The sequence below is a fragment of the Hyaena hyaena genome, unplaced genomic scaffold, assembly GCF_003009895.1.
Source record: "Hyaena hyaena isolate Hyena2069 unplaced genomic scaffold, ASM300989v1 scaffold_437, whole genome shotgun sequence".
NCBI classification, from domain to species: domain Eukaryota; kingdom Metazoa; phylum Chordata; class Mammalia; order Carnivora; family Hyaenidae; genus Hyaena; species Hyaena hyaena.
Genome location: NW_024081070.1, coordinates 1,369,696 through 1,380,715, shown reverse-complemented (window position 1 = coordinate 1,380,715; position 11,020 = coordinate 1,369,696). Strand labels below are relative to the sequence as shown.

General features: G+C 36.2%; 1 pseudogene; it reads left to right on the top strand.

Moving 5' to 3' along the window:
* The first annotated feature begins 1,959 nt into the window (after window positions 1-1,959).
* Window positions 1,960-3,340, top strand: LOC120245884 (annotated as a pseudogene).
* Window positions 3,341-11,020: the final 7,680 nt, after the last annotated feature.

Here is an 11,020-nt window from a genome sequence, read left to right as displayed (position 1 = left end):
GTTGAAATGGCTCCTGATGAATATATATAATATATACAATCAATTGTAGGAAAGTAGGTCTGGACAAAACAATCATATTGGCACTAAAGCAGTGTATTAAAATATAATCTATTTAACTATTTAACAATTGTGAAAGAAGATTTAGGTTACAAATATAATATGACTTCCTCGGTATTACTTAAATGTTCCATTATTCTGCTTTTTAAATTTAATCTCCTCTCTAATAAAAAATCAACTCCAGGTTGTGTATTTGACAAGAACAGGAAGGCTAATGGGCTTGTATTATTTTTTTAAGCAGTAAGTAAGAAATAGATTTGAAGTTGACCTAATATGTTTTGGTTTAATGAGTTTTAGACTGTGGAGCTTTATTTCACCTCACCATAAACACTTGAATTCTAAATCTAATACTTCTCTCCATGGGATTTTCATAATCTGGGAAGAAGAATAAAGGTATTGAGCTTTTAGAATTGGTATAGAGAGTGCCTTATTTCAGAAATAAGTCACCAATGAAGGCTGAATTAAATGGAATCGGTTTATAATAAATCTACATCAAGCACATGTTTCATTGGTTTATATTTTCAGCAGCAACCTTTGAATGAAGTGGAAAAGATGGCAAGAGAAGGGCATGTCTTTATTAATTAATGTTTGATAATATATGGAAAACCATGGAGCAATATCAATCAATGGCAAACTTCTCTGAAACACAAGTGAGTGAATTATAATGACTACAAATCTTGTCACATTTTTCTATCCCATGTCTTTTTCAGCAGTTTTTAAGTGATAGTATTTGCTGATAATCTTTCCAACTAATGTCAAAATTGTTTTTTTAAGAGAGAAAAAAGGGGGGCTTTGTTCCTTTGCTTTTCTTTTGTTTTGCTTTACAAAGTGAAAAAGGAAGTCAAGACAACACAGAGCTAGCACAAAAATCGCAAATGCAGCAAACGTGAGTTTTTTGAGAGCAGTAATAACTTGTAAAATAATGATGGTATTAAAGTCTGCCGAGTCAGGGCTGAGAGGAAGTAAGACTAAATGGGGGTGGTGAGGGCATCCACGGTCAGCAGGAAGGTTTTAGATAACCTGGCATGACCAAACACAGGGAAGAGAAAACACGAATCACAGATCATATTTCACTTGGGAATCTGAGAGTCATAAAGCCTTTGCATTTTAAAGCTGGAAGGGACTTAGTTCAACACTCTCATTTCACAGAAGAGGAAATTGAATCATGTTCTGCTAAACTATACAGTATGTTTTCTGTGTTTGTAGAAATTGCAAGCGACTTTTCAGAACCAGCCTTACACACTAGATGAAATAGATATTTGCCTCCCTCTCCCACATCCTCTTCCAATGCTTACCTGGAAACTCTCTTTATCCTTTTTCTCTTCTCACTTTCTATTACTATTTATTTTTATTTTATTTTTTAATACACTAAGTACCTTCAAATTTTCAAGTAGGGTGTTGGCTTTGGAAACATATGATCCTTGCTTTAGGAACTTCATGATCTAATGGATTAGAAAGCTGATAAAGAGACAGTAACACTGCAGAAATATAATTTAAATAAAGGGGCATTAATGTATGACTCTATAACTTTCCATTAAACTAATAACTCAGCAATTCTCTAGATAAATGGAGAATTTGATGGTTAAGCTGAATTTTAAAGCATTAGTAAAAGTTAATCAGATTTTTACAAAATATATGTAATGGAATGATGTTTTGTTTATATTAATATGTATATGAGCAAAGGTGAAGGAAGGAGAGAGACTGTTATGTGAATAGTGGCTTAACCATAAATTCTGGGTAAAGTCTATCCTATTAAATAGACTTGTTTTTCTACCTATATTAACTCCCCAAGTGATCCCATCCTGCCTCATGATTTTAAATACCATCTACTACTTTTTTTTTGCAATGAGTTTGCCACTAGAATACAGGTGACATGAAAAGCACCACTAAACGTAAACCAAAATGGTAAAGGAGAAAACTCCTATCAACATCGTCATCGTTGGACACATAAATTTGGGGAGGTCTGCTAGTATTAGTCATCTCATCTACAAATGGGGTGGGATTGATAAAAGAACTATGGAAAACTTTGAAAAGGAGTCTGCTGAGTTGGGAAAGGGCTTCAAGTACACCTGGGTCTTGGATAAACTGAAAGCTGATTGTGAACATGGTGTCACCACTGACAGCTCTCTGTGGAAGTTCAAGACAAGCAAGAGTTCCGTGACTATCATTGATGTCTCAGGACACAAAACCTTTATCAAAAGCATGATTATAGCATATGTCAGGCTGACAGGGCCATCCTGATTGTTGCTGCTGGTGGTGGTGAATTCGAAGCAGGTTCTCTGATGGGCAGACCTGAGAGCATGCCCTTCTGGCTGACACACCGGGTATAAAACAACTTAGTGTTGGTCTTAACAAAATGGGTTCCACTGAGCCACCCTACAGCCAGAGCAGAGACGAGGAAATTGTTAAGGAAGTCAGCACCTACCTCAAGAAAATCGGCTACAACCCTGACACAGTAGCATTTGTGCTATTTTCTGGTTGGAATGGTGACAACATGCTGGCACCAAGTGCAAACATGCCTTGGTTCAAGAGATGGAGAGTGACCTGTAAAGATGGCAATGGCAATGGAACCACACTGCTTGAAGCTCTGGATTTCATTCTGCCAGCAAGTCGTCCATCTGACAAGCCTTTGAGTCTGCCCCTTCAGGATGTTTATAAAATTGGTGGTATTGGTACTGACCCTGTGGGCCGGGTGGAGACACATGTTCTTGAGCCTGGCATGGGTGGTCACCTTTGCTCCAGTCAGTGTTACAACTGAAGTAAAGCCTGTTGAAATGTACCATGAAGCTCTGAGTGAGGCTCTTCCTGGGGACAATGTTGGCTTCGATGGCAAGCACATATCTGTGAAAGATGTTTGTGATGGCGATGTAGCTGGTGACAGCAAACATGACCCACCACTGGAAGCAGCTGGCTTCACAACTCAGGTGATTATCCTGAACCGTCCAGGCCAAATCAGTGTTGGATATGCACCTGTGCTGGACGGTCCCACAGCTCACATTACCTGCAGGTTCGCAAAGTGGAAGGAGAAGACTGATCATCATTGTGGCAAAAAGCTGCAAGATGGCCCCAAGTTCTTGAAATCTGGTGATGCTGCCGTTGTTGATATGGTTCCTGGCAAGCCTGTGTGTGTGGAGAGCTTCTCTGACTATCCTCCCCCAGGCCGTTTTGCTGTTCTGGCATGAAACAGACGACTGGTGTGGGTGTCATCAGAGCAGCGGACAAGAAGGCAGCTGGAGCTGGCAAGGGCACCAAGTCCGCCCAGAAAGCTCAGAAGGCTAAGTGAACATCATCCCCAGTACCTGCCACCACAGTCTTTATTTTTTAAATTTATTTCTTTATTTAGAGCATAAGTGTGCAGGGGAGGGGCAGAGAAAGAGGGAGAGAGAAAATCTCAAGCAGGCTCCACACTGTCAGTACAGACCCTGATTCTGGGCTCCATCTCACGAACCCTTGAGGTCATGACCTGAGCTGAAATTTAGAGTTGGATGCTTGACTGACTGAGCCACCCAGGTGCCCCCCTGCCATCCCAGTCTTAATTAGTGGTGGAAGAATAGTCTTGGAACAGTTTGTGCCAATTGTCCATTTAAGTCTAATAGTAAAAAACTGGCTCATGCTAATGATGCATCATAAAACCTACAGAAGGAAAGAAGAATGTTTTGTGGACCATGTATTTGTGTGTGTGTGTCATTTTTCAGTTATTAGTTTTTAAAAGCAGTACTTTTTAATGGAAAAAAACTTGACGAAAAATGTCACAGAATTTTAAGCCCTACTAAAAGAAAATTTAGTGAAAAAAATTAATACATAAATACATAACTCTATATCGTTAGCCTATATTTCTTCCTTGATCTTCAGACTTGCATATAGCCAACTGCTTATTCAACATCTCCATTCAAAAGCCTTACAGGAACTTTTAATATGATATTTCCAAAAAGAAGATATGTGGTTCCCTTCTAAGCCCTTAATTACTGCAAATTCCCCACCTAGGTGCTGAGATAAAAACCTTAGCGTCAGCCTACTCACCTTTCTCATTCAACCTGGGTATTCTAACTATACCTTCTCAAGGAATATCACTTGATTTTTAGCATCATTGCTGCAACTGTTATATTCCCAGCCTCCTGACTATCCTATTGTGTCCTAATAGGTTTCTCTGTGTCTATTCTTCTCCTTTCCAATCTATTCTCATTAACAGCCAAATAGATCCTACTAAAAAATCTATTTTCATGCGTGTCCTTCTTCTCAGATCATCTAGAGTAAAAGCCATACTTCTACTGTAACCACATGGCCCTCTGTAATCTGGCCATTTGTTATTTCTCTGCTGTAATCACCAACTCACTTTTGTCTCACTCAGCCCAAGTTATATAACACTCACTTTTCCTCAAACAGCAGGCACACTCATGTCACAGGATCTTTGCACTTGCTATTCTTTCTACTAGGAATATTCTGCCCCAGATCTTCATAAAGCTCACTCTCTTGCTTCCTTCAAGTTACAACTCAAATGTTACATTCTTAGTGAGATTTCACTATCTGTCTTATCTAAAATATATTGTACATGTGTATCTTAGTTTTACTTTTGGGGGGTTTTTGTTTGTTTGTTTGTTTGTTTTAGTTACTGATGTGTTGTTACCATGCACTAGAATGTAAGATCCACAGGGACAGTGTTTTTTACCATTAACGATCAGTTTTCACAGATTGATACAAACCAGAGCCAACACACCATTCCTCAGGGTATCTGTAATGCAAATGGGAGAAAACTTCTTCTGCCCAAAGGTAGTTTCTCATCACTGGAAATTCCATTATTCGAAATGCTTTAAAATAAACATAGGTTTTTCATCTTTCTCTAAATGCTGACCTTGGGATAAGAAACACATCAAGTTAAATGAATTAATACTTAGCACAAGATTATTAATTGAGCATTTTGCTTCCATGTTAATATTTTTCTTAAATCACTTAAAAATACCATTTTGCAGGGGCCTTGGGTGGCTCAGTCAGTTAAGCAGACAACTTCAGCTCAGGTCATTATCTCACAGTTTGTGTGTTCAAGCCCTGTGTCAAACTCTGTGCTGACAGCTCAGAGCCTGGAGCCTGCTTCGGATTCTGTGTCTCCCTCTCTCTCTGTCCCTCCTGCACTCCAGGTCTGTCTCTCTCTGTCTCTCAAAACTGAATAAATGTTTAAAAAAAAAATTTAAATAGGGTTTTGCAGATGAGGAGAAGACAAGGATAATTTTTAAAAAATGTATCAATACCTTGGTGAAAGAGACTGGATTGCCATAGGACTGAGGAAGCCAGGGGATCTAACAATGGATAAAGAAAGAGTATAGTTGACCTGCTGTGTATGGCCATTTGACCTCTATGAGTCTAAAATGGCCAGGAAAGGAAGACAGTCAGAAGTGATAAACCAGGTAGACAGGGCCTGAAGTGATAAGAAGAACTTGCTTTGTTCCTGGGGTAAAAATCCTAACTAAAAATATAGGCATTCTGTTCATGAAGTTTAAGTTGTCTATCATTACTGGAATCAGACTTACCTTGTATGTTTTTGTACTGAAAATGTATTAAAAATCTCAATTAAATAATATTTTAAACATCTACAGTAACAGTTACAGGCCAACAGTAACTAAGTAGTACCAGCTATCCAGGTACATTGAGAATTCAGCTATTCATTGATGATACATATCAATACATTTCATTACCACCATCAAAGATATCAGGTTACATACAGTTTCTCTTTTTAAGCATAAAGTAATATAGATGCTCCACAATGTGGCAATTTGGTATTACAATTTGGTAAAGGAATCTCCTTCCATAAAATCTCTAAATATTGATTTAAAATAATTAATCACTTACACTAATGTAGAAATATGGTCTTGGAAGAGGGGTGTGTTTTATTTTTCTATGACTCTTTGAAAATAGATGCCAGGAAAAGTCAGTGTGTGATGGGTACAAATAATTTCATTTCCACTTAGTAAATACGTCACCCTTAGTCTAAAATGGCATACAAAACACATGGACCAAAACTACCACAGATGACAAATACAGTGTGAGAAATAATTTTTAAGTGGGAGTATATATGTCTATTTCTTTTATGTTCTTTTTAGTTCTAGCAACTAACCATAGCAATAAAAGTGAAGCTCTTCTACTTCTCTGAACCTCTACTCTGATGTTTTAATTAAAAAATTTCACATTTTATGGCAAAGAAAAACAAGAAATCAATAATGTTTGATATAAAAATGTCAAAAACAGCTGATAGGAAGCAAAAAGTAGAAGGGCAAGTGATGGGAGAGTTTGATCCAAATGAGTGAGCAATTATTACGGAATCTTGCTTGAGCAAGACAGAATCAGCATTGTAGGGGGCATTTGTTGAACTAAGGAATCAGTACTGATTAAGAACAGCTGGTAGAGGGTGGGGCTGAGAGCAACATAATCACCCTATGTGAATTCAATATAATTGACTCAGATTATCCCAGTATCCTCAACTACATTCTAGCTCCACAAAACAGCTATTTCTTTTACAAATAGAATTAACTCTTTCTATCATTAATTTCTTTGATGTCCTACAGAATTATCTTGCAGTAGCTCACAGATGTGTCTTTGCCAGAAAATATCCAGATTCATTATGAAATACTAGAACAAGAGATAGTGCAATTCAAAACAACTTGGAAAAAAAAGCAGATATTTTACCCCATCTTTTCCCCCAAAATTCAAAAGTATAAGTTTGAGAAATTCCATTAGCAAATTTCATATTTATAATATATTTTTGTAAGAACTATAGGTCATTTTTCAGTGAAAATTTCACGTTCCTATCCAACTTCCAGAGTGAGTAACTTTTTTTTTTTTTTTTGGTGATATACTTAAGGCATCGCTGAGACCTAGAAAAATCTGAATATAACTTGTGAGGATTATGTAGCTTACTACCTTGGCAGAGCATATATACATATATATTTGCTCTCAAAAAGAGAAATGAACAGTGTGAATACCCCCGGGGAATTTCTAAAGGACCTATGCCAATTAGAGCATGTTAGCAAAACAGTATATAATAATTAGAAATTAAAGCATACTTGAAAAAAATTAAGGCAAATCTATATTTAAAATACAGCAGAAAAGAAAGCCCACACTAAACAACTACCTTCAGCATAGAAAGATGTATTTACAATTGAATAATGACTTATTAAAAATGAAATATAAAAATTTTAAAGTCCTTTAGAAATTTAAAAAAATGATGGCAGACTCATTTCATTTAACATGTTTATTTCAAATTTAGGTTCACTTGTTACAAAAAGGATTTCATATTTCCTTTAATCATTAGAAATACTATAGAATAAGATAATAAAAAAATGCTGTATGACTTGAGCAAAAACCAGATATTACCAAGTTCCCATAATGAACTAATTACTGCAGTTGAACCATTTCAGCTGCCATACTGCCCTAAGAAATTCATGTTCATGTCACACGATTTATCACTTTCAATCTGAGGACATAATACAAGTATTCACATCCACTCACGTTCCGCTGGCATGCTTCAGCACCTTATACAATATTTGTGTACTTTGGCTCTTACCATTTTCTCCGCACATACAGAAACGACCCTTATTGGGGGTACCTGGGTGGCTTAGTCAGTTAAGCGTCCCACTTCAACTCAGGTCATGATCTCATGGTATGAGTTTGAGCCTCACACTGGGCTCTTTGCAGACAGCTTCAGATTTTCTGTCTCCCTCCCCCCTGACCCTCCCCCAATCTCACTCTGTCTGTCTCTCTCTCTCTCTCTCAAAAATAAATAAAACATTAAAATTTAAAAAAAAATAGCAATCAACTGGTGGCAAACTAAGGGCATTTTAGAGAAATGCTTCTCAAACTTGACTTAGAATACAAATGGCCTGGAGCTTTATTAAAATGCAAATTATGAGGGGCGCCTAGGTGGCTTAGTCGGTTAAGCATCCGACTTTCGCTTAGGTCATGATCTCACAGTTCTTGGGTTCGAGCCCCGCGTTGGGCTCTGTGCTGTCTTCCAGCTCTGAGCCTGGAGCCTGTTTCAGTCTGTGACTCCCTCTCTCTCTGACCCTCCCCTGCTTACGCTGTCTCTCTCTCTCTCTCTCTCTCCTAGAAATAAATAAAAAAAATTTAAAAAATAATAAAATAAAATGCAAATTATGATTTAGGAGTCTAGGGGACACCTAGTAAACTGTATGTCTAAGTGCTGCCCAGGTACATAATGTGGATGCCGTCTCTCCACGGCATACTCTGTATACTAAGGCTTTAGAACTCAGCTGCTGCTGACCTTTTCTTATCACAAAAATGTTTAGTTTAATTCGTGAAATGCACATTGTCTTCACTTTAAGGCAACACTCTGAAAAAAGTAAAAAGACAATGCTCTGATATCTATGTCAGAGGCAGAGTTAATTTGTATATAGAGAGAAGAGATTAGTGGCCAAAAAACTTTGCTTTTCTGAAATTCTACTTCAAGATCCTTTCTTGCTATTCTTTCTTGAAGCTAGAGAACCCCTTAACAAGAGTGAACCCATAACAGAAAGTGACATTAATGAAGTTAAGCATGAAGCCTCCACGTTACAGACTATTAGCTTGGTCTTTTGATGTCAGTCTCTATCACCTTCTCAATGCATCTGTGGCAAACAGGATTTGGTCCTAAACTTCAACTCTCATTGCATAATATAATGCCAACATGAGCATTTTAGCATCATATTTCATATTTATATGTACAAAATATTTTTTTAAATTAAATCTGCTAATTTTTTGTTCAGGTTAGCACAGGCCCATTACATGTATTATTCCTGTAGACTCTGAAAGGTCATATTCAATTGCTTTAATTTTTACAGTTGTAAAAAAAACTCATGATATGAAGAAACTGTTCTGGTAATCAATGGTTGAGTATATTTTGCATCCTATTCATGGTTACATACAAAATATTGGTGACTGCATATTTCCTGCAATAATATTTCCCTACAGTGGTATTTGCTAATGGATAAAATAATGGATTATACTCACTGACACGATCAACAATACCATTATAATGGCTGCAGATACTAAAGAAAGCCAGGAAGTATTATATATAAGCTATATATATATATAAATTCAGACATATGGATTATGGAGGAGTGCAGAAAGCAAATTATATGGACTCACATACTGATTGTAATTGCTTGCCCTTCAACAAGTCAACCATCATCTTCATATTTAGGAAAGTACAAAAATAGCAAAGGCATACTTCCATGCAAATAAGTCTTCTTTCTCTCCTGTCCTCAATTTATCTTTTACTTTGCATTTGAAGCCCCAAGCAAAGCAACATCTTTAGATGTGCTAAGACTTTTTTCACATGGAATAGAAGAGTAGCTTTGTGACAAAATGCATGAATAGTCAATGCCAACTGTGATCCAGACCATGGTCACTTTAAAATAAATGACCTCTCAAAACCAAAGGTACTGTCTACTGAAGTCAAAGTGATTGTTTAGAAGACTTCATTTACATATCACCAGGAAAGGAGAAATGATCTCTCCAGCTGCTCGCTAAGACTCAACAAATCTCTGACCTCTCATAACAGACCTGAGGCACTAACAGTGAATGTTCCAGCTGGAAAGATAGTGGAGGTATGTGGAAGAATACAATAAATATAATAAAAACTTGCAAAATGCCGCTTTACCAGACAGAAATGATGGAGAGAAGTTAATGATTATTATAAATAATACAACAGAAAATAGTATAATATGAATCAAGGAATTAAATAAAAAATGAAGAAAAGAACAGGTTAAAGAATATTTCCTAAGATGGCTAAAAAAGAGAAAGTTTTGGGCTTTTTAAAGTGATAGCATCAGAAATGTATACACACAAATCATATATAATCATTATGTAAGTATATGTTTATATGTATGTTATTTTAAATGTATGGAATAATACAAACCATATATACACAGTTTAGAGTTTAGTACCACTAAGAAAGCTCAATTCAAAAAATAGAAGCATCAGCATTATAATAACAGAGAATTAGTCAAACTTTATGCTCCTGAAAACAGATTTATTTTCACCACAAGCTACAAGCTGTTTTGAATTTTGACATTTTCTATTTCTGTCATAAAAGCTGGTCAAGATGTTCCAGAAAGGTAAACACTTTAGTGGTAGAAAAAGCCCCCGAAACTTAATATTTAATATTGTCCCATCAACCTAATTTTTGTCAGCAAGATAAAAAGATAAAAATATTAGCTTTAGATCCAGCAAGGAACAATACAGACCCTAGTGCTTATTTAAAATGGAAGTTCATTTTAATGTTGAATTAACAATATTTTATGCTGAGTTGAGTCGAGTGTGGAGAATCTCTTTGTGCTGCATGTTCCTTAATTTTAATTGTCCAATTAGCTGGGGCTGCCTTGTTCATGCTGAACCAGAAAAAGCCAGACCATTCCAGCAAGCAGAACAAAGATGAGGGCTGGTAGTGTACTCATATAACTAGAAAGCAAATGACCCTGCATTCTTCATAAGCAATATCATAGGAGAACCAATATCTGAAAATCTGAAAGTAATGAATACAAAACATTGATATTGGGATTGCATTACTATTTTACTCATTATTTCGCATTCTTTTCTCCCAGAGCATTTTAAAAGAATACATTTCATCATGATAGCCCACCTTGATTATAAGGAAGAACCACATTTTTAAAGAAAGATTTGTGAAAATTACTGCCATCTTGGAAAATAGGGCCAACTGAAAAGTATTTGACTACTTCTGCCAACATAAGAAGAAATCTTAGTCAAATAGATGGATATTAGTGCTTTGGATCCAATAAATAAATAAGAACAACCCAGTTTATAAGATGCTGAATTTAAATTTTGCTTTTTCTATTATTCTTGTTCATAAAATTCATTATAGTGAAACAAAATTAATTCACATGCATGTGATTTCTTAGCAAAGTTAAGTATTCATATATACATTTTCCTGGTAATTAAAAAATATATATAGCAAATA